Genomic DNA, 25,505 nt, shown 5'->3' on the forward strand with positions numbered 1-25,505 from the left:
CAACTGTCTTGAAATTCTACATTTAACAGAGGGTGTATTTTGTGTCGCCACTGGAACAACAAATTTAAATGGAGGTTCTGCAATGTTTAGGACAGTTATTAATTTGATGGGTGACCAATATTGCTATTGCGAATTTGTTTTTCTTTTGCCTGCTGGTACGGAACTCTCAGTGTTACAAGTAAAACTCGCGAAAAACCGGTTTTATTATATTTTATTTTGTAAAGGAACATCAAGACATTTTCAAGATGTAAACAGACGAAATATCTAAAATATTCATATCATACATACACGTATAACAAATGGCTCATTAAACATAACATATTTTTCAGCAAAGAAACGGTACAATGAAAAAAAAATACATTTGCAGAAATCGTAAATCTAAAGTTAGGTACATTGTTTTCTATTTTAAGCCTTATGTCATGGAGAATAAGTTTGAAAGTTGCTTTATTGATTAGCGTGGTCGTTAACAGCGTTTGCTGTTGTACTTTCGGGCCACACAAATAGCGTATAATCGCGTTGTCATGTTTTTGTGAAATATTAAAAGTACTCAAGATATTAGTAAGAAAATTGAAGGGAAACATATTCTACTGTTCAGATAGACAAGTTGTAATGGTCACCATAAACCCGAAGTATCGCGAGTTCGATCTATGCCTAGAATAAGCTTTTATATGAACCACGAATCCTTGTTTTCAGTAAAATGAACAAGACACCCAGTCTAGTCCATATGGCTTGACTTGTTGCATAGCCATTTTGTGTACGAGCAATGAGGACTCAACTCTTTGTACTGCGAACCCGTCATCATCACTCGTTCCTACGTCAAACTAGTTCGAACCGGTTTTTTTTTAAATACATAAGCATTGATAATGTCACGTAATGTGTTTTCAATCAAGGTCTGCCTCCAACAGGCGGTATTCTTAATGAAGGTTCTTGAAGTATTTATTTTTATTGGAACCCTATTACCTTTACCAGATACCGTTATCTGTCAGTCCATCTGTCGCCAGTTAGTGTAATATGAAACGTGATAGCTAGAAAATTGATAATTTGACTCTTTGTTTTGCTATGTCGATGATGACGAGGACAAGCAACGGCAGTAAAATCATAAATTTGATGGGTGACCATATTTTTTCAAACTTATTTTTCCGTACCTACTTTTTTTAATATTTTATCACATACGTCAGTGATACTATTCCAACCGTTTTTTATATTTGCTCTAGCTAAAGACGTATAAATTCTCGCCAATAAACCTGAAAAAATACCTTTCTAAAAAACGAATTAATAATTAATTTATTGTTTATTTATTCAACGCTAACTTAGTGGCCCCAACGCAACCGGAAGTTAACATCGGTTTGTAGACAAAGCTCGTTGTTTACAGGATGTGGGGTGTATCTGAAACTTGCTGTTGACGTAACTAACCGTAACCGTAGGCTTTTTTACGTGAATACGTTACGTGATGACGTAGTAAAGGGTGTTGCTTCCTTAAATACATTGTTGCCGAGGCGTTTAACGATGTACTAATTTGTAAATTGCTTGTAGCGTTTTGTATAATAATGTATAAAGAAGGACGTTTGTAAATCCAAATATTTTAGCTTAACTTGACAAAAATATCGATCGACCGGTTTCGATTGAGAGTGTAATAAAGAAACTAAAATTTGAATTTTGAGTATTTTTTTTTGAGTGAATTTTAATGATTTGATGTCGTGTTGGCCTAGAGGTTCTAGGTATAGATTTTTATCTACGCAGTCAATGTACTATTATACTTTTAAAGTTATGTCTTGTCTTAATTATTTTTCGTGAGGAAACCTGTGAACTGGCGTGGACTATATGCTCAATTTTTTTTTATTTAAATAAATTTGATACAGTGGTTCTATTACATTTTTATTTTCATTTCCTGAACTATACATAAATAAAATTGCTAAAACCCATTGATTATTAACTTGTGCACTCAAAACAAATTATTATCCGAACTAACAACACAACACGCAACAAACAGTAACATAATCAATGTTCAAGTAACTCTAATTCGTAAATCACAGTCAATAACATCTCGTGGGAGACAAACCAAACTTCCTCCCTATACATAATGCAAGGCCTGAATAAAACTTGATTTAGACAGCCCTACAGCCCTATCTTGCAACTTGTAATATGTAGACTATAGATGTGTAGTCAGTATTATTAAAAAAAAAATTACGGACAATTAAAGAAGCACTTTACATTAATTGAGAAAAAGATCTTGTCTTTGTATCTGTATTTGATTATTGCGATTATTTTTTATCAACAATATAGTATTCAGAAAGTACACTTCAACTACAGACAGACCTCTTTGTAGAGTTAGGCTTTGACATTTTTGTCTGTAAGTCACGCTGTTTCTCATTACTGTGATGAAATATTCACAGATGACTGATGCCGCTATAACTAAGAATATAAAGCATAAAGATCTGGCGACTAAGAACTGGCGGACAGAGGGAACACATTATGTGCCACTCAGTACTAGGCTTCGGTTTCTATTCTTTGAGTACGTAACCCTAAAAACGAACAAGTAAAATCACTCCCACATAAATTCGCCATCTAAACAAACTAACAAAATTTCTCCTCCATTTTCTATTAGAATAGATTTTTCCTACTGACTTGCTTGACTACAGATACAGTTTCTTGGGGTGGGCAGGAGACAGTGCGTCGCGACAGAGTGGCGCCGACGCGACGGGAGATGAATGTACGGCGCAGATATAAATGAGGACTAATTTGGAAAAGTAAAATGTATCTAAGGAGGTTTTTGAACTTTAGAAAGGAGGTTTTTCATGCTGTAGTTTTTATTATAAAAATATTGCAAGTTTTAAAGTAACGAGTTAATAAATAATGACACAATATTATAAAAGCGAAATTTTGTGAGACTGTTTGGTATATTTGATAAACACGCTCAAACAGCTGGGCTGTTTTTGATGAATTTCGATGGAGGTCATTGATGAAGTCAGATAAAAACCCAAACTAGGTACTGGTTATGCGACTGCCTCAAAGGACGGTAATATTTTTGCAACAGTAACCGATATCCAAGCGGGCGACCGCGAGCAACAGCATAACTAATAATGTAGTGATTAGTTTCTTTTTGATATCATTTCTGTTATATATGTTACTAAGCAAAAAATATGTCACTAATCATGAGCTGACACAGCGGTAGTAGTGTCTCAAGTTTAAGGAAAGTTAGTAGAAATTAAAACTCCCCAAAAACAGAAAAGAAAAAAAAGAAGAATGTCTTATTTTTGTTTTTGGGGACTGAAACTATCATTCTTATTAAAAATCGGGAATTTGGACAAGTAGATACGTTTTAAATTGGAAAACCTATACGAATCACTTCTTCATCTATCAGGCTTTACTGCTAGCGCGCTACTAATGCGATCAGACTGGATCGATTCCGCAATTCAATCTACTACACCTACGTACAGAAGACACAACACGTTTACTTTACTTTTAAAGAAATTAAAAGTTCAATATTCCCAAAATAACAAAATATCAAGCTAATATTAATTAACATAAAAACAAAAAATAATAAACACATATTTATTTAGAAATCTAGTGTCGATCTTGTTAGTAATCTAAGTTTGGTTCCAAGTATAGTTCATGGAAAATGTCCGACGTGTTTTAATAGATCTAAGTAAACACAAAAACAAGTCAACACATACACATATTCATTTACAAATCTAGTGTCAATCTATTAAGCACAAAAGCAATTTAATATATAAACGAAAAAACACAACCGTCCTTCAATCTCACTCAAGTACAACGTGCTCGTCTAATAAATGAACTCACTATACTAACATTACTAACTAGCCGTAAAAACATAATTTCCTCCAAAATCATAATCCATCATACAAATGTCTCGTACATTCCATTCTTATACATTCTCGTTATGAAATCAAAATGGTCTTCACTCATGAAATAGAAAATGCCATTAAACGCTCACACAAAGGATTTTGCCAACAATTTTTCCGAGCAATCCAATACATTCGTCTGTTCGCCGAGGGTCGCGTATCGGATTCCCCTATACGAAATACAAATAAATGTGGCTGTCTCTCACACCGGAGCGTAATATGAGCTGTGTTCTGACTTGCGATTTTCAATTATTTATTTGTGGAAATGAAATGAAACTGAAGAGGTTCTTAAACGATTTGTTAAAAATACATTTTTGAATGCTTTTCCTTAAAATGAAAACTCTGGTCCACAAATAAGGAAGCAAAACATAATAATCAGTAGCAGTTTAAAAATGGCAATTTTCAAAATGTAATATACTCATAATGATTTTAGGATTTAATGTGACAACCATACAACGTAGGCATTCAGAAGTCACGGTTGAATACATGGAGCATGAAGATATTCAATATAAATTCGTCCTTAATTGCTTTTATCAATACTTTTACTTATCAACTCTTTGAGATTGGCATTCCATAATTAATCGCTATTTAGTGCAATTTTAATAGAGTTCTACCCAAAATTCCAAAAGGCCAGCCAGGATGAAGCGAGATTTTACGTTTTATTACTGCAAATGAAACGTAAAATAAAGCACTATTTATTAAACAATGTTTATACCTTAAAGAGGTTTTCGAAAACAGATTTTAGTACCTACAGCATTTATGATTATTAATTGCGTGATATTGCACCTAAGTATATTATTACGCTAAGACTGAATTATGTCATTGTAATATAATTTACTTAACTTTCATTAATTTTATCTATTTTTTTATCTATATTTAAATAACACCATGTCTGGTGTTCATACTTTCGCATGCTGCGTAAGGCATAATGTGTGGAACTAAATTTGACTTAAATACCAACATCTGTCTGTACCCATATTTAAAGCGAAATAAATGATTTGATTTGATTTGATTTGATAAGTACAGAAGCAAATCACCCGGTGCTTTTTCCCGCTACATCGGCTTACGTAAAATATAAATTTATTACACAAATTTCTGAATTCACATTTCCATGGTACGCGTCGGTGTAACACACATCCTAATGCAGCAACAAGGAGGTACCACTGAGTTAATTTAGTTGAGTGGATTCGGTCGTGCATTGTCGCTTGTTTATCGTCACACTCGTCGGCGACGACTTAATGGTATTAAACTTTAGACGTAAATGTTCTTTGAGCGGTGGAATTTTTCGTTTCGATATGTTGCAATTGTGGAGATTGGAGCACTTATTCACAGATCTTAATGATTTAAAGAATGGCGTAATGATAAATTAGTGGGATTGAGTTTTCGTGGTTGTGGAATAGTATTCAGAGATATAAATGCTAAATTTGAAGTGCTGTGTCCGAAGATGGCGCACAGAATTTTCCAGATTGTATTTGGGAATTATTTAGGATTACTAAATTAAATCTCAGCTCATGATAGGATTTCGGAATAGACGTGCTTAGTAGAAGAAAGTTGTTATTTTCACCCATAAGACCTTTAAAACAAGTTGTACCAAAAGTATAAGAAACGGAAATCTAAAGCCGAAATATTTTTTTTTTGCTTCCGTAGAAACAGTGTCTTTATGGGAGCTAGAAACTTGTACAAGCAAATTAAAGTTAAGGAGTGAAGATTATTGACGTCACGATTGGAGATAATATATAGTTTATAATGACGTCACTTATCAGTGCGAGAGGGCAATAAGGAATCCCTTGTTTCTGCTTCCATTTCAATAGCCTAATAAATTGTCTCCAGGATGTGTATCACGAACCGTGATGACTTTTGCTTTTTTTTAATGATCCGGAACCCTTATAGCCGCAAGTCCGTCTCGCACTTAACCAATCTCATTTCTTCAAGGCAAATCCTTTGATATTCTTTTCATCTTTTGTTCCACCGTTATTCGATACTACCTGACGAAGACATTGTAACTATAATCACGTCAATATAGGTCAAAAAGCCAACTATTGTTTATAATAAATTGGGACTTGTGTACCAGGATAATCCTTTTGTGTATCGTGGAAAATCAATTTATGGATAATGGATATTTCGTTGAATACCCTTACGTAGCTGGTTATAGTGTATGACAATGCCACTGTGAGTTAATTCTGTTAATGGACACTGAATTGTTACTGGAATTAGTTTGATGCTTCTGACAGTTTTTAGGTGTTATTTTTAGATGTTTCTAATTAATTAACTAATCAATGTTAAATGATTTATAGTTTTATCTTAAAAAAAACAAAGAACAACCTCATAAAATAACCTTAATAAACACAGGTTAGAACAATAATTTCATTACATGCAAAATTATTTCGATATTTTTGTATAAACCCACTATTATTAATATTATTTAGCCCACTGTGTCCCACTTCTGGGCACTTAGGGCCTCTCCCAAATCTTCCCTGATTCTCTACGAGATCGACTACGATTTTGAACTACGGGTAAGGCAAAATTAAAATGTATAACCAACAAAGCTGTTAATCGCGAGACAAAAAGTTTAGCCCTTAATTAATATTACCGTGAAACAGTACTCCGCGGCAGAGGTAAGACAATTTTGTGAAATTAACACCTGAAGGAAAGGAATTCGCGGCTCCCACGGAACTTTTGGTCTTGGTCACGGATTAACTAATAAATGGAGTGTTTAATTTGAGTTTTTGATAATATGACATCGATGCTGACGCGAATAGCGTATCTAATATATAGCGTTAAGATAGATAGATATAAGATATTATCATTGCTAAAAGTCACGTGATTTATACCTGATATTTTCATTCAATGGAGGATTTTCCATCAACACGAACAATAGTTAAAATATTATTTGGCTGGAGAGAAACGAGAGCTCGAAAAAAATCAGATAAAGAGTTTTTTTTAAGAATGTCTCCAACTTTTGTCACTCCATTTAGTTCATATTCTGTGGTTCTCGCGGAAGTGACGGCATTCGCGGTCGACTTTGAAGGGGAACAGGTGTGAATTACTTTTAAAATATGTAAATCCTGGGCGGAGTTCTTAGCTCCGTGGCTTCAGTTCCTTGGGTGACAGATTCTTAAAAACTTTCAGTATAATGAGCCTACAGCATGATATTTAGTGGCAGTCACGTTAAACTTATAGGGGTCTTATAAAGCTGGTTTGTCTCAAATACGGATTTATGGTTTCATTAACATTTGATAATATGGTAATTCTCTAATATGTTATTTATATAATATCGTGTAAAGTTCGTCAATACTTTATTTTACTGAAACTAGTTGATTTATCCACGATGTCGCAATTTTGTGGTTAATTTTTTTTTCTTGGCATTTTATTGCGGTATAACTCTAAACAGACTTACGATGGTAACTTTATCAATGACTTTAACTCAGGTATCCTAGACAAATTACATTTTTAAGCGACTTCAAGAAAAGGAGGTTTTCAGTTCGATTGTTTGTATGTATGTTTGTCCGCAATTACTTGAAGTAGATCAAACGGAATTTAAAGTCCCGCCACTTTCATACATTTTAAGTTTCCTTTTCGTTTTCTCATCGCTACATTTCATAAATTTGTGGCCATCGTGTAAGAGAAAGAAAAAGCGCATTACATTGCGCAAGCCTACAACTGAATCCGAAATATTTTAATAGGTGGTTCGTGTGCAGGTATTTATTCCGTTCTTTTTGCTACAATATGCAAAACAATGAGAAACAATTATAAAATTCTGTAATAGTTATTAGTAATCGTATCAATAATTGTAAAGTAATTAACGCGTATTGAAAATCTATTAATTTATGGAACATTTTAATTATATGAATATTGATAGAAACCTTTCAAAAACCGGCCATATTCATTCGTGAATTCCCAATAAATAGGATTTGGAATTCCGTTTTATTTAATGAATTTATCATAGAAAATAACATACTCTAATTTTAATTGTCATTTAGTATTTTTACATTTTTATGCAAACAATTGTTTAAAGTCCAAAAGCATAAGATAATTTATTAAAATTAGCCGTAGTTTTTGTTTAAACTTAATTATATTGCGTATGCGAAAATAATTAGAACTAGTTCACAATATCGCCGTGTCGTTGCCCGGTGTAGAATCCCAAGGGATTGATAGTTTAAACAAATTGCATAGCTTCGCATCTACCAATAAACACACTATATTTTTAGCTCGTTCAATATTTCATAACTTTTTATGCTAAGTTATGACTTTACACGTCTAGTAAATTAATTAATATTAATAAATGCTTTTTAGTGACACGCGATTACCGGGCTTTGTCTTCCTACTGACTTACATGACAAGTCAGTAACGTTATTTAGCCAATTGTCTTATAAAATTGACTAGCCTGTTGGACTCGTGGCTAGTGGCCCTGACTGCTAGACCGGAGGTCGTGGGTTCGATTCCCAACCAGGATTAATGATTGTGTGACGAGGACAATCTTTTGTTTCCTATCTGGGTGAAATTTATGTATATTATAATTGTATTTAGAAATATATAAGTTTGTTTATCAGTTGTTCAGTGCTCAGAATACAAGCTTTAGCTAGTTTGAGACTAAGTGTTGTGGTTTGAAAGTTGTAAAATATGTACTTATATAAAAAAGATTTCCTTATTTCAGACAATCAGTCATGTTCTGCGCATATTTTTAAATGTCAAGTGTCTACAGGTCGGAAACCAAACTGGTTCAAATACAAAATAAAAGCTATTATCATAGATAACTCTAATGAGAAACAAAGGCCAAAGTAAAACAAAACAACAGAACAAAGGACAAACATTACTTAGCAACAATTCCAGAGATAAACTCTGTAAAATAAAATACACTGCATCCCTAATAAGAGCATGTTTTGCAAAACGTAAACTTGATACACTGCTACTAAACGACGGACATAAGTTTGAGAGCACCACTTCATTTGTCATACATTGCTGGCTGCACTTACTATGGAATCTAAACTCACTGAGGGTAGCGCGCCATGGATTGCAACTTATAGTCGGCTATCGATTTCGGTTGTATATAAGTGAGGGGTTTAATACAGGATCCTTACCTTAAGGATTGGCTTTCGATATACTTAGCCATGCTAATGTGATCTTTGTACAGAACTGTTTAAGTTAGAAGTTTGAATAGGTAAAAGAATTGTAGAATCAGAATCATTGTAAAAACTTCCGTTTAGCAGAAAATACTGATCTACATAATGCTATTATTTGAGCATGGTAAATAAAATTATGACTAGAATTTACATAATCCTCTTTTCTACATGGGGAGCTTTTGGACTTAATTATGCTTTTATTTGGTGGAAACCTTCCTTGTAAATAGATTGTCAGATTGGACCATTGTATTTAAAGTAACAACTTTTCAAGTCGATCACTGGTTAAGCTACTCTTGATACGTTCGGTCCATGAAAGGATGTTTCGGAAGCCACGATAAATTGTGGCTCCCGCCGGTTAATAACACGTCTTTGAAAGTCATTAATGGAAAAAGAAGCTAGAAAGTCTAACTACCAGTCTTACTAAGGGGTTTCGCGTTGCCCCTTATTGGGTTGAGGAGGTCAGATAGATAGTCGCTCCTTTTAAAACATTTATACTTAGTTGTATCCGTTTAGACTGGAAGCCGAACCCAACAGTTAGGAAAAACTAGGATGACGATGACTTACCTAAGTATTTTTCTCGGAAACGGCTATAAAACCTGTATAACAAAAATTATATATGTACACATAGCTACGTGCACTGGTTGTGCAACAAATAGTCATCCCCTAGAGATCTCACGTGATATTACTCCGGCCCCGAGGGCAAAACGACTTATTTATTATTAACTGAGTTACCTCAGCTACAAGATAGCCAAGAAGATTGTATCTTTGTTTATTTACAAATTGTTTTAGCTGTTACTTCGAGATTACTCGGATTCTGGTTTAATTGTGGGGATTGAGATGTATTAGAATCAGTTTTACGTTTCCTTGTTGCATTTTTCCACGTTTTTATACACTTTCTTGTTTGTTTGTTTGTAACTACTAAATAATCGTAGCTAAAATGTGCGTATTGGCATAATTTACAATTCGAGGAAGTTCTCAATTAGTTTTTTTATGTTTTTACCCTCAGATTTCCAATTTAACGTGATACATGCCATTTGGTCTCATAAAATGTCACTACGATTCTCTCAGCAGTTTTTGATCTTGAAAAAAAATGTGCAATGAATATTTTGCACACTACAGTGTCCAATGAGTCAAAAAAGGTTCAGACCAAAATAAAGGTTAGGTAAATTATATCATATTAATACCTAGTGCCTTGTTAAAATACAAGTCCAAGTTAGTTCCAACCACAGACAGATTCAGTTCTAATAGAACCGTAGGGGCATTTAGGAGACGCCAGACTTAGACAAATATTTGCAGATCAAACAGGCGTGTGCCGCGCGGTGTGATTGTTTATCCAGGTAACACCTATCTAGTCTGCGAATTATCTAGACTTAGTTTAATAAACATTTTAGTTTTTGTACTAGGTAAACTGGCAATACAATCTATACATGTGAAATCGTGAAAAGATGAAATTACAATGATAACGAAGAGATTTTTTTTTGTCAGTTCGTTTGTGCGCGAAGAACTCATTAACAGTTCAGGCTATTTAATTTTGGTATTGATGATTCATATCAATCGGTTTATGAAAATTTCTTCAAAACTGAAATAATAATTATGTACGGTACAATTTAATTTTAAATATTTCCACGTATTTTTCGTATACCAATTACTTACAAATAGCACTTTAATGAAACCGTGAATTTAAAATAAACAGACTAAATCATTCGTTGCTTCTCACAATCCATTCAATTCTACGAAAAACTGCTTCATTTAAAAATAACTTTACAGGTATAATACTACCCTACACACTCGAAAGAAAACACATCAATATTTTAATCTGGCAACACTCACAAGCAAGTGTTGCCATACACGAGAACGAATTTCCCTGAACAAGAACGACTAAATCCCGTCCATACATCACTGAGTGACTTGTTCTATCCTGTAATCTTCACTTAGTTTATGTTACAAGACGTCCACAGGTGTAACGGTACTAACGTCGTATCGCTCGAATCCCATGTTCTCCTAATCCAGTATAATTAAGATGTGCAATATTAACGCGGCCCGGTGCTACATTCAGTCTATTATTCAATGGGTACAAGTTACAGGGAAAATGTACCAGAATTACTTGCTGAGATTGCCGATGCATTATGAAGACGTTTTGCTTATTTTAGTATGTTGTATCTTGTTTCAAGTGTGCATGTACCTTTATATTTTAAACTTTTTTAATTTTGCACAGCACTGGCAACTTTTTATGCACACAGGGTACAATTGTGAAAACAAAAGAATATTTTAAATTGATATTCAATAAAAGAATGCAATTGAAAAATAAATAAGGATTAAAATTTTATTTTTACAATAAAAAAATAGGTCTTTATTTGCCTGAATAAAGAATACACAATATATTTTGTTTTTCGTTTCCAGATTTTTTTATAATCCGGATACACTCTTTTTGTTTAAAAAGTAAAAATGATCCCATCGTTTTATTTTCGTTGAGATATTCAACCTACAGCCTATGGAATATGATACAGAAATACTATTTTTTTTTAATTTTCTACCGTACTTCGTATTAAGTAGAGTCTATTCTTGTTTGAGTTATGTAAAATTGATAATTTATACTATGACAGTGATAAAGTTCGTAACTGCATCAAGGATTCTGTGGCCAAGTAGCCGCCACAAGGGCCAAACGTCCACAGGCTAAACAGCTCTTGGCGTAGTTAGTCCTTGTATTGGTGACAATAGGGTCTATTATAACATATTAATGCACATTTCAGAAGGCATGTTGAATTCACGTGACCCTATGCGTATTGACTGTCATTCATATCTTAGACAGTCAATATGGGTAGTCAGAAAACAGAAACTTAGAAAAGAATCTTAATGGAGAGTTAGTTAAATGGCTTGTGAAGGTCAGAACGAAAATCGCTCTGTAAAACACTGGTACTGATTCTATGAAACTAGCATCGGGATCTAACATATGTAGTTCGTTATGGGCAAGCAGATGATATGACTCTACAAAATCATCATCATTGGCCTAGCCTCTTCCCAACTATGTTGGGGTCAGCTACCAGTCTAACCGGTTTCAGTTAAGTACCAGTGTTTTACAAGGAGCGACTGCCTATCTGACCTCCTCAACCCAGTTACCTGGGAAACACGATACCTATTGGTTAGACTGGCTGTCAGACTTTTTTTCAAGCTTCTGACTACCTGTAACGACTGTCAAAGATGTAGGAATAACAGCCGGGACCCACAATTTAACGTGCCTTCCGAAACATGGAGGAACTCGTTACGACAAAGATGGTCACCCATCTACGGACCAACCGCGTTAAGCATAGCTTAACCTGTGATCGATTCACTTATGCGGTTATAGCTTAGAGACGAGCTGCTCTGGACAGAATATAAAACAAAATTACAAAATTTTCATCCAAATTAAAATTTACCTCGCATCAATGACGCTGCATATTCCAAAGACCTTTGTTACATAACAGATACAGATCCATTAATAAAGCTCGCTAATTAATACTAATTATGTTATAGAAGTTAATGTGATAGCGTGACTGGCCGCTTTACATACGTTAATGGCCCAACGCCAATGGAAAACATGATTCTAAAATACGTTTTCATATTTTCTGTTATGATTTTGGTTTAGTCAATGTAATTATTGTTAATTTGATTTTTGATTCGGATACGTTGGGTATGTTTAAAGGGTTTTTTTTTTCAAAGACCATTCATTTTTTTTTTTTTTAAATTATCGTTCTACGTGAAGATATATATGTGCCTTGCGGATATTCGATTCTCCGTAATGCTTTACACAATTTTATATATTTAACTAGCTGTTGCCCGCGACTTCGTCCCCGTGGGTAGAAGAAGTAAGTTATGATTTATACCTGCCCTGCTTTTTTCACATTTTCCATTATATCTTCGCTCCTATTAGTCGCAGCGTGATGGTTTATAGCCTAAAGCCTTCCTCGATGAATGGTCTATTCAACACAAAAAGATTTTTTCAATTTGGACTAGTAGTTTCTGAGATTAGCGCGTTCAAATAAACAAACAAACAAACAAACTCTTCAGCTTTATATATTAGTATAGATATAGATTACTTAATAGTACTGTTTAAGAGATTGTGCCATCCTCGCGCAGAACAAGCATTTTTGTGATCCATAAAGACTAGTCTAGACATCCTTGTGCATTTGTTCTAAATGTTTGTTAACCCTTCAATTTTTTAGAGAGGCACTCTTACTTTTCTAATATAATAAAGACAAAATAAAAAATAAAAAAATTCAAATGTTACAATTCAATCGAAATTCTTTAAATACATTTCAAAAACCCTTCCCCTGAATTGCCACAACAAAAAATGAAACAAAACAATAACGAGGGTAGGAGAAAAAGATTTTTGCCCACCGAAATGTCACATTAGAGTTAATTGCACGGCCCACCGGTGAAGCTAATCAGGGATATGAGGCGGCATCACAAAGGACTTCCGTTGACACCATTTGCACACAATATTGTGTTGTTAGTACAATGTAAACGGTTTTTCACACTGAAAATGAAAAGGGTAGAATTTGTATATCATTATTTTATTTTTTTTGGGGTTTTGTACAACAGAGGTAAACTCGGAACCTTAGAGCTGTCTATCCGTCTGTTACTAAGCTGTGTTTCGTAAACCGTGATGGAAAATTGATTATTTTTTAATTTGTTGGCGTTAACAACAAGTAATGGAAATAAACACCAAGGTTAAACAGCGTATCTACGGTCATAGATTTAATGGGTGACCAATTATTGTTGCAAATATGTTTTTGCTTGATTTGACAGATCGATATATTTTTTGGAATGCCAATGGGAAACATATATTTTATGATAATTATGGAGCTTCTGTTCTTTACTTGTTTTTGGATAGATAGATGTACAGTAAGTAGATACCTAAATCAGTTTCTTCTAAGGCATCATATTCTAATGCATTACTGGTATAAAATATTTCAAAACATTTTCGTAATTGTCGAAGGAACTCGTTTAATCTTTACTCTTTTTGCCATCAAGATCATGCGCGATTACATTTGCACGAATTCAATAATACGAGAGTATTTGTCACGAAATTCACGTCGCAAACAGTGGAAGTGTCAAAGAATAAGGAAATTTAATCCATAAGCCATAACTTTTGTTAAAAAGTACACTTACAGAGACGGCTCTGCCGTGACTGCGTCAAAAAGTTGATCCTATCTAACGTGGCACGGATAGGAGAATGATAATGGATGTGGCATTACGACGAAGCAAATATGTGACTATGAGTTTGGTGAAATAAAAAAAATGTTTTACCTTTAACTATACGAAAAGACGTAAAGATTTTTGATGTGTTAAGGAAAGTTGATAAAGAAACTGAAAATGAAAAACAGTAAAAAATATACTCTAATTAAACATGCAAGTGGTTAACTGAATTACCTATTTGACGGAGACAATACAAGATTAGTATATTAAAACAAGTCCATAGTGTAACAATAAAATGAGAAGCGAGTTGAGTTCACATTAAGGATGACCTAGACAATGCAATAAAGATTGTGCAAATGTGCAATATATTACCTGCTTAAATATAAAAAGCATCGCAATTGATGTAAAACGCACAATATTTCTTACTTCGTCTAAATTAACCTTTACAGAAATATTTCATGTACTATATGTAACTTTACAACGTATACTTTGCAAGTTGTGAGTAGGTTCATCATAATATGATATACCGCATCCAAAAATTCAAAGTTTCGGGTAACAACCGTTTATAAGTTTTTTCATGAAATTGAGTGCGGCACCCCGGTTTAATATAACGGCTCATCTATTCACCTCAGTAACAATATGACAAACTTCCACACCATCTCTGCATACAAGGTTTCAGGATTTTGTGGAAATATTTTTAGAATTTCTCTATTTTAGATAAGCTCACAATCAGTTTTTAGGGATAGAGCGAGGCCAGATTTTATTTTGGATTTACGTACTCTATTACTAATATTGTCTGTCCAAACGTCTGTATCTTATGACCTGTGATAGCTCATTCAATCAGCTCTACCATTCCTTAGCGATCACCTCAATCTTCTGTCCTGTTTTCTAACAGTTTATGCAATGCTTGGCATGGTCGGTCCATGGATGGGTGACTGTCTATGTAGTAGCGATTTTCTCAATGTATCGGTAGGTACGATAATTTGCGGGGCCTAACTGTGTTTTGTTTGACAGCCGCTACGGTAGTTGATTAGTTAAGTTGAGGAGGTCAGATAGACAAAACGTAAAACACTGGTATTTTTCTACTATTTGGATTCTGCCTTGTATTAAACGGATTTTTGGAATTCAGTAGACCCCACATAGTGAGGAAAGGAGGAAAGGAGAAAGAGGAAAGGGCTTAGCAGATGATGACGATTTCGAACAGGTTTGCTTAACAAAATACTAGAATTTTCAACCTTATATCGACACGCATAGGTTTCATTTTCAACAAGATTTTCAAAGGGTTGATTAGTTTAGATTTCTAATTATGTTGGACCGTTTTTCATAAAGTGGTTTTAACACCTGTGTCTTGGTTTCAAAATTGTTTCGGCCGGTTATTATTACAAAACCACGAACAATTTAATTTACCCATCTGATATTTTATGTATGTAATATACAAATTACAGAATTTAATAACATGCTGGACCGAGATGTCGGCATAAGCAGATGGTCTAATCAATACCTAAATGCAACCAATAACGAACAATACTAAATATAAACTAAACGTTGTTTAAATAAAGTTTATTTTTTTGATAACATCACATGTAATATGACATTCGCAACAAAATAATGTTATGAGCTTCATACTTAGGGTCAAATAGGTACAAATATTCGTAAACTAAATAAATTCAACCTTACCGTTCGTTGCTTATTCTTATCTTCGATTACTAGCATACTAATAATGTTTTTATAGCGACAATGCAAACACTTCAGCAGTGCAATTTGTAACTGCCTATTTATTTCAGATCAAGAATTATAGCCTCATGTGAGACAGACAGACATACAAACATACTAAGACAGACATACTAAGTATATCACATTGCCTTGACAAACACTCATATTATCCTATATGTATCTATCTGTCTTTTACCGCTGTTGTTTCAAATATTGAATACTTACTATCGGCTTTTTGTAAACTAAATTATATCTACTCCAGAATTGCTTAGCTGTTAATCCTTTATATTGTATTAAATAAATAAATAACAACCTTCTGCCAACATAGGAATTCAAATCATTTAACTTCTATTAATTAATTCGTACAATACACCTAAATTCTCATCCACGCATATTACCTTAACACATACCAACTATTTGTAACTACTAAACGCGACACGAACGCATTACACATGACAACCACATCAAAAGGCTCTGATTGATAAGCCATTAGCTGTCTCATGACGTAATAATAATATGCAATACACATCAAAGTTAGCAAATGGTACAGTCTATAGCAAAAGAAGTTAATTAAAATCAGAAATTAAATACTAATAGGGTATTTGACTAAAGACCTGTTTTACAATCGCCAACTAAGTTCCCGTTAAATTACCTGACAGGTTTAATTATACAGAGCAGGTGGATATTTTTTTCTTCAATTTATCTGACAAATAGCGGCTAGGCGGCTAGTCAGAGATTGTGAAGCATGCGCTGAGTCTAAAAATATCGATCAGTTTGGACCGTCAGACATATTGCCAAACAAAATTGATACGTATTTTTCATTTATTACAATAAAGGAAGATTGAAAGCACTTAAGACCATAATAGTATGGTAGTAGGGGCAAGAAACATAACTTGCTAGTAAAAACCTTACTGGTAAGTGACGTCACAAGAGTTTTTAAAACACTGAAAATATCCTATGGCGTGGAAGATTTTTAAATTATTGTATTGTTTTTAAAGTATTTGTACCGAATTACCAGCCAGCTTATTAAAACCGAAAAAAGCAGTTCTGAAGTGAACCCTGTTCATTTGCATTCAATTTATAATTTAGACCATCTACTTTTGCTGTTGACTGTACTAGGATAGTAATTGCGACAATATAATGCAAGGTATGGTACTATAGTAGCTATTGTTCATTATTCAATCAAACTATCCAACAACGGATTAGATACTTATAAACAAATCTTCTATCGGATTGTGACCGTGGACAATGGGACGAATTTATAAGTGTGTGTTACCGAATAATAAAGCATTATTAAAATTGGACACAGGCCTTGAGGAAACTCGCATTTCCAAAGTGAATTTTCCATTTAATTGTAGGTGTAATATGTTAAAAAGTATGTCGACACTGATGAACAAAACGCTCATTAAAAAAAACCCGGTGGTATATTAAATACAGACTTATTGGTTACCTATTCTGGAAAATCAATCAGGACATTTTGTTTAAATTTTAATTACCTAGTCCAAATACCCTTCAATTTCACTATTGAAAACAAGTTTCTTAATTCCGTGTATAGCAAGGCCTTCAAAATATGAAAACGCAGTCTATTACAAGTATTTTCTCCGTCGGACAGTTTAACCGTCGCATGACCAGAGGCAGTCGCTGTGCTTAGTCACTTGACTACAAGAAATCACTTTCAAGAATATATACTAGTTATTTATTTAATAACGGTTTACTTACGTCTATTTATCGAGACAGTCCGACTAGTTTTGGGCCCGACCGAAGTCGGCGGAGTCATGAGTCGAACAGTGCGACTTACGAGTCTTTATTTTTATTTTTTTTATGGTGGGGGAATCCTAATGGACTATGAACTTTATCGTCCACCTTGGAGTGGTAGAAGTGGTTGTGTCAGACTCTTACTGACTAAACCTGAACCGCCGTGCAGCGTCTCCCTCGTTTCGCACATGGTAATGCATTGCACTTCATCACGCAGCGACCGCAAACAGCGTCAGGCAATATATCCCACGGCTTACTTTGACTCGCGACCCTGCCTGGTGTCAGCATTTGATAATATAGGCTTATAGTGTCTACAGACTTTTTTTTAACATTTTTATTATTTATAAATAAGCTTCGCACATGAGATATATATTTAAAAAAAACTGCTGTCTCAGACATCGCGGGGTGTTTCAAAAAATTCACTTGCACATAGACACCTAAACTCGGGAGCTTTCGTGGATCACACAAAAGCTTGTCTTACGTGGGGATTCAATCGGCGACACTTCCCGCTTAGTTGGTTTGGCATGGTGACCTCAACCACTCGCATTTGTGCAATCCACGAATGCGCATTTATTAGGTCATTACCTTCACCTAGACAAGCTTTCGTTCAAATTTAAAGATTGCAGTGCAATTAAAGTTTATATTTTCCTTTTTTTTAGTTCAGAACATGCCGTAACACAGTTTAAGTTTTATTCCACAGTAAGCGTTAATATAATAAGCGATAGCTCCAGAAATTATTTGAGTACGAGCACTGTTGGCTAGATTTTCTAATATCTACGTCATGGCGAGATGCCAAATATCTTCCAGCTTAATAAATAGTTTAACTTTCACGTTTTAACTTGAAATAGTTGGCGCCATCCAAAAATTTGGTTAAGATACCAAGTTGTGGAGTAACTTACAAGTTAACTTAATTAGCATGCATCCCAACGTAAATAACTGGTTTAAACGAGTCTGTAATGACTTTAGATTAGTTTTTAAATTTATTTACATTATTTTAATGAATAAGCCCAAGTCATCCTTATTAAATCAGGTACCTCTGCTTATAAAAATCACGTCAAAATTGGTCCAGCCATTTCAGCGATTAGCCGGAATAAACAGATAGACAGAAAGCCTAAAATTATAATAAGCCTTATTTTAGTGTATGTATATTGCCATATATGTATATTTATATACACACCAATTTATATATATGTAATCAGCTAGTCAAAGCAATGTTGAATATTATATTATTGTTTTAATTGATGATAACACTTGACCTAGTAAAACTGAACATATAACAAATGAAGATAATCAATATCAAGAGCATATCGACGTTATTATCTTTGTTTATAAGGTCATATTGAGCAGTAAGTGGCAGTGAAAAAGAACAAAAAAGATCGAGCAACACGGGTACAGACATATTTTATTCTAAAAATATGACTCCCATAGTAAAGTATTTAATCCCTGTGTAGTGATGTTCACAAACAATTAAATCACGTGCACAAAGACACCCAGACTCAGAACAAGTATTCGTGGATCATACAAATGCTTGTCCTGGCGGGGATGGAATTCGCCACACGACGCACACATTGGATAAGGTGTGGTGACCTCAAAGAAAGTTGTAGAGTTTGTTTGAATGTGCTCATCTCAAGAACTACTAGGCCGATTTCAAGAAATCTTTTAATGTTGCGATGCCTGTTCATTCAGGTAGTGTATGAGGTATATAATAGGAGAAAGGCGGCAGTTGCTAGTCATATAATACTTACAAAGCACAAATCATTCTACTATCACCAAGCTCGATCAATCCCACAAAAATTACAAACGCGAGAATTTGTATGTGTGGATGTTTGTTCCTCTTACAAGCAAAAACTACTGAACGGATTTAGACGAAACTTTGTACACCGATAGTTTATAACCAGGATAGTTTTTTCTCAGCTTATTTTAAAATTGTTTATAACTAGGAATAGACATAGGATACATAACATAGGATAGTTTTTATCAAAATGTTATGTTAGCGGGCGGGCAATAGGGTGCGGGCAACAGCTAGTGAATAATATTTAATACACCGTTTTCAAAGCTTGTTAAAAACATTTAGGATGTTATGATTGATAAATGCAAGGTCTTAAACGACAGGAACACGTCAGCACTAAGCTAAATCAGATTATTATTGGCTGGTCTTAATAATTTGACTATAAGTTCGGACACTGGGGATTCTCAACTGTTGGCTAGAGTTTCAGAGTGGTTTAATCGAAACTTTATTAGTCTAACAAGAATAGAACAGAATATAGCGCAGTAACTACTTTTTAAGTACAGTACGTATTGTATATACGTAAATACAGATACAGATTGTTGAAAATGTAGTGTTTTCTACTCGCTAGTTTGTGAAATGACGGCCGATAGAAAGGTATGGAAGAAGAAGACATTTTGCGCCGACCCTAAATAAAATAATTGGGATAAGGGCAGGGGAATGATGATGAGTTTTCGCTATCTGTTCCTTAGTTTATAATCAGGCTGTATCTTACAAACCAGTATAGCTGTGTGTAGTCGATATTGTCTTAGATGATGTATTTCTGTTACCGCAAGCTGAAGTTAAGGTCATAAATTCAAAATTTGTTATTCTTTAGCTTATTTGGACAGAATCGGGAGTCCATTACGCATTTGTTACCAATTTTTAGATTACGTTACAATATCCTTTGAAACCAAATTAAGAGAAAATGTACAATGATTGTGTTTAGTGGAGATGCATTTCCAGTTACGTGTTAAAGCAGCTTTATAGCGGAAATGTTCGAATAAAACTGGAATAAAATAACAGCGGATTTTGCTTCAGATCAGATTAATTCGAATTAATTTCCCATGACAGGATGAAAATCTGCGAAAACTAGATACCTATCTGTATGTTGATAATTTTCGTACAAAATGAATGAAATGCGAATTTAAAAATGTTACTCAGGAGAACAATAATATATTTTTTGCAGTTTGATATTGAAATAGATCTTTCGATTTCTCTCTTTTGGACTAACTAAAGATGGGGCGTAATTAAGTCTAGTTGTTTGAAGTGTAAAGTAACAAATATAAAAGGTAAAAGATAATTTTATATTGTATACATTTATATTAGTAAGAAAGTTAGATAGAGTAAAGTTATTTTCGTTCTGGTCTATAAAATATTTGTTCGCTGTAAACAGCTTGTAATTTACATATACACATTATTGATTTTCGCAAAAATATTTTCTTTCAGCTACATTTTTTTAATTTGTTAAAAATGAGCTTATCACTGACTTAAAAATAAAAAATTATCAATATTAAAGATTAAATTACGCATTCTAATTTAGAAGTACAGTTTTGTAGTTAGGACGAAACTAGCGTCATTAAGGTCAATTAAACCGATTTAATAAATTATCTAAGACGCATTTTTTACTTTTTCTGCTTAAAAACCAACTATCCCATTTCAATTTTATGAAATAATTTGCTAATATGACTTCTATTTTATTTATTTAACACATGAAATACCTTGAAGATATTGAATCCCAGTTTAATCTATGTTTAAAATTTAACAAAACAAACACTATAGTTTAATTCGCTACTGAACAGTACATTTATGGCATGAATGCATAACTTTGGCTTAGTTTCCAAATTGTTTTAGATAAGTTCTGATAACATGGAAGTTCAGCACTCGCTTTATTAGCCAAATTTACTGTCTCAACTTGTAACCTATGTTAAGTTCTCTATTAGACTGAATTGGCACTACTTTGGTACTAATTATGTGCAGAAGTTAGTGTTAACTGTTATTTTGCGTTGTTAGTTATGAATTTAGTCGAGAATTTATGATAACAAGCTTGTATCTTCAAGAGGTTTTGCTAAATACTACGTTTATATATGATTCGTATATAATAAGTAAGTCTTGTTTGGATAGCTGACTCCGATTTAATGTATTTTTTTTAGAACTATAAGTTCTACTTGAAACAAATCCTTTCCGAATCGGTTGAACGGATTATGTGATGACGTATAACTAATACTTTCATTTTGTTTAAATAAACAGATTTAATTTAATTTATTTATGATTTTTTCTAAGTTTTAAGATTGGTTTTTTAAGTTAAATTCTTTTATTTGTTAAACTATTCCTGAAATAAATATTATCGCCGAGTTTTATTCTTTTTTCTACAGTTTATTGTGTTGGCAACTGTGACTTATAATTTTTATATTATGGCGTTTTGAAAAGCAAGGGTTATGGAACAATTCTATATGAGGGCTGCAATACGCTGATTTAAGTTTTAATCAGTAGCCTGTCAGATTTTACTATTTCAAGTGTCGAATTAGATTTTATTATTTTAATTACAATTTCAAAACTACTGAAAATTAAGTTTAAAATTTAGATACAAATTGTACAATTATTAACTTGGTACATTTAAACTACATACTTATGTAGCTACCTCTATTTAAAGATTTTGGTCAGTTGTATATCACATTTAGGAATATTGTCATTTTTAAAGGTCTGGTTATGTAGTCCACAAAACTAAAGCATAAACTTCGGAGTCATCTTTGTTAAAATATATATATATATATAATTTGATATTCAATAAAAAATCCTATTTAAAAGTAAATACTTGGTCGAAATATTGATTGCTAAATAATTATATTATAAATTCAAAGTCATTTTTCTTTTTATCTAAATATTTTTTCCATTTCCCTACCAGGTATTAAAAAACAACTTACCTTAAAGAAATCTGCATTAAGCACTCACAATACACAGGAAAACAAAATAAAACGCTCACACACAATACAATGGGCACTAATATAACGACGTAAAGTTTTCCGCGATCTCCGAGGAGCGACGAAACCTCGTCCCCACACGTTCACTACTCGCGAAAGCTCGCGGTCAACTGACTGTATTCCTCAACTGCCAGTCTCCACTTTCATGAAATGAACTGAAACTCTCACTACCACCTAACAATGACGTATACAACATTAACTCACAAACAATTTTGAGCTTTACTGCTCTAAGTAAAAGTTCAAAATTGTTTATCATGAAAATTGTTTTCAAAGTCCTCGGCTGTTTGTTTGGGAGGGTCGCAAGGCGGGAATGAGTGTGTCGAAAAAAAAATAAGCCAACCACGTCTCAGTGAGTTAAGGCTTCAGGGGCGGGTTTCCACTGAATATCTTTAATTAAAACCCAACTTTGCTTCGTTCGACGTCGTAATGAATTGAAGTAAGCTAGAGAAAAATTCAGTGATACTATGATGTGACTGGTAGCTTAATAGGAAAAGCCTGCGGTAATTTTGAAGGAGCGATGAGAGGAAAATTAATTAACAGTGAGTAGATTTTGCGATGCACGGCTTTGAAATGCAGGCAGTGTTTGTGTGAAATTATGGTGAATATTAGGTGGCATCGCTTCATAAAATATGAACGGTCAATAGTCTTCATATTTAACGTGAACTCGCGTTAATTAAATTTCCATGTCGTGCTATTTTGCTTTTAAGTTTTCGTAATGAGGTTGAATATAGATAGAAAGTAGTGCCATTGATTTTGACTGAGGTTTTAGTAGTAACAAAAGACCCAGGAATTAAGTAGCATGGGCTATAACTATTGTTTTTCTTTTTTAGGTTTTCTGCTTGAATATGTTGGCAGTATATTAAGCAACGTTTTAGTTCTAGTAACTTGATGATACGGGCTTCAAGAGGAAAATAAAATCAATCAATTCAAAAAGAGAACAAAAGAAACGGACTTTTATCCTGTGGTAGTACATTTTTTATTGAAATTTTTAGCTTAATAGCTTTATTAAGGCAAGCGAAAGCTGGTTTATATTGACATATAAAAATAAACGAATTTTATAATTTTCACTGACTGACAGTAATGAACTTGTAAAACATTTTCGTAATATAAGTTAAAGGAGCAAACTGAAAATTAATCACCTCATAATTATTTACTTAGATCCAGCTCAAAAACGACAAAATAACTAAAGTAAGCACAGCATTTTCCACTCAATATCGACGAAAAAAGCCTTTTATTCTGATAACAATCACTTTATCTAAAATCAATCTTACGAAATCAGATTTTGATGTGTTCAAAGGCTGAAACCCAGAATGATTCTCCGTCTCTTTCTTACATAGGCGGGGTTTGGACGCCGCGCATGCTCAGACGGTGCGATCTTAAGAATAAGATACTTGATTTTTTGCGTCGTCTTTGATAATACGTTAGATATATACAATGGGTATATATAAAAGTTGTATGTACTATATGTGTGGCCTTCACAGAATATGTAAGTTCGGTCCCTCTGAAGAATTATCATTGGGAATGGGACTGAGTTTTTGTTTGAGTTCGGGGAATGTTTTTCAATATTTTTTACTCGTTTTTCTCTTTTCTTATTTATTTTGCCATTCTGTATTCCTAGAATATAACTATAGAGGCTAGTTTTATTAAATACTTGAAATTCCTTTGTCAAATTTCATCTATCTACTGAGAAGCTTTTCTTGAAATTGGATCACCTATATTGTGTTGAAAAGTCTAATAGATTCAACGCACTTCGAATCTTGATTTTGACTACAGAAACCACTCTTTCTTGCCATACATTACCTTTACTTTCATTCCTAATTATAATAGTCTAGTAAAGAACTTGTTAAAATTAACGAATTTAGGTAGAAATTGGGGCAAAATGTTTCAATACTAGGCAATAACCAGACAAGAACTGGGTATAGATATAAAATAGTAAATTAAACCATGCTTCTGATGGGACAAGTTACTTGCTACTATTCTGAGCCCAGTATTAGACAGCAGGACTGACAAATCAATCTCGAGTCAAACCCAAGGCGCTCATGGACTATTTGAATGTTAGATGCGATGTAGAAAATAAGTATCCCAGTTTCCGTGTCTAGGAAATCACGTTAAATGTTTGTGATCTCTCTCTGGTCCGTCCTATGCCGTCCTATCTGGCTATGAGAGTAAGGGATCTGAGAATGCACTAGTGCCCTATCCTGTACTATTGGCTGTCTCTAGTAATAATTAGCTACCACTACACCACTACAACTTTGACGACCTCCGTGGTCGAGTGGCGTACACTCCCGTTTCAAGGTGTCGCTAGCTCTGAGGTCCCGGGTTCGATCCCCGTTCGGGTCAATGTAAAAATTCACATTTCTACATTGTCTCGGGTCTGGGTGTTTGTGGTACCTTCGTTGTATCTGTATTCCATAACACAAGTGCTTAAGCAACTTACTTTGGGTTCAGAACAATGTATGTGATGTTGTCCGCATTTATTAAAAAAAAAACTAGCTGAATTGCTGCTGTTATTTTATAGTGTACAATAAAGATTATTCTAGTCTAATCTAAATTGGTTACAACTATCCAAGCTAGTTTCGGAATTGGTCAAGACATTATATTAGCACACCCTGACAATTTCGTAATTAGTGCCAAAATTTAGATGCCATAAGTCTTCATTACTAATCTTTACATTTATACATTTAAATTTTAATATTCTTAACATTTTTGTTATTAATTTATACTTACTTGTCTTGTGTGCACCTTAATGATACGGTGTTAATTAAAAAAATGTTTAAAATATTTAGAAATATGTAAACGTTCATTTTATATGTCTAAGTTTTAGTTGCTTTTGACTGCATTCAGTATCTAAAGCAAAAACTTAATTCTCATTTTAATTTTACGGTGATTCATTGTCACTTAATCGTTTTGTTTTGGTTAAGTTTAAGTGTTATAAGGTTATCAAACAGATAAACTTTGTAGATGTCAGTGATATTTACGAGTGTATTCTACTAGCTGAACAAGCAAATGTCGTTTTGACTTAAAAGTAATGTAGAAAAATCATACATACTAATATAGAAAAATGTTGTTGATTACATAGGCGTACGAAAAATTCAGAGTAGCCGATTTTCAAACCGACGAAATATGCTTATAA

General features: G+C 33.7%; 1 protein-coding gene across 3 annotated transcripts in view; it reads right to left on the reverse strand.

Moving 5' to 3' along the window:
• Positions 1 to 23,059, reverse strand: part of LOC113500039 (carbonic anhydrase-related protein 10) — a 50,699-nt gene extending 27,640 nt beyond the window's left edge. For all 3 annotated transcript variants that reach the window (XM_026880698.1, XM_026880696.1, XM_026880697.1), the window contains exon 1: positions 22,316 to 23,059. The gene's annotated coding sequence lies outside the window, so the exon portion shown is untranslated. The remainder of the gene's footprint in view (positions 1 to 22,315) is intronic.
• Between the last annotated feature and the right edge of the window lie 2,446 nt (positions 23,060 to 25,505).

This window comes from Trichoplusia ni, chromosome 13 (assembly GCF_003590095.1).
Source record: "Trichoplusia ni isolate ovarian cell line Hi5 chromosome 13, tn1, whole genome shotgun sequence".
In the NCBI taxonomy this organism is placed as follows: Eukaryota; Metazoa; Arthropoda; class Insecta; order Lepidoptera; family Noctuidae; genus Trichoplusia; species Trichoplusia ni.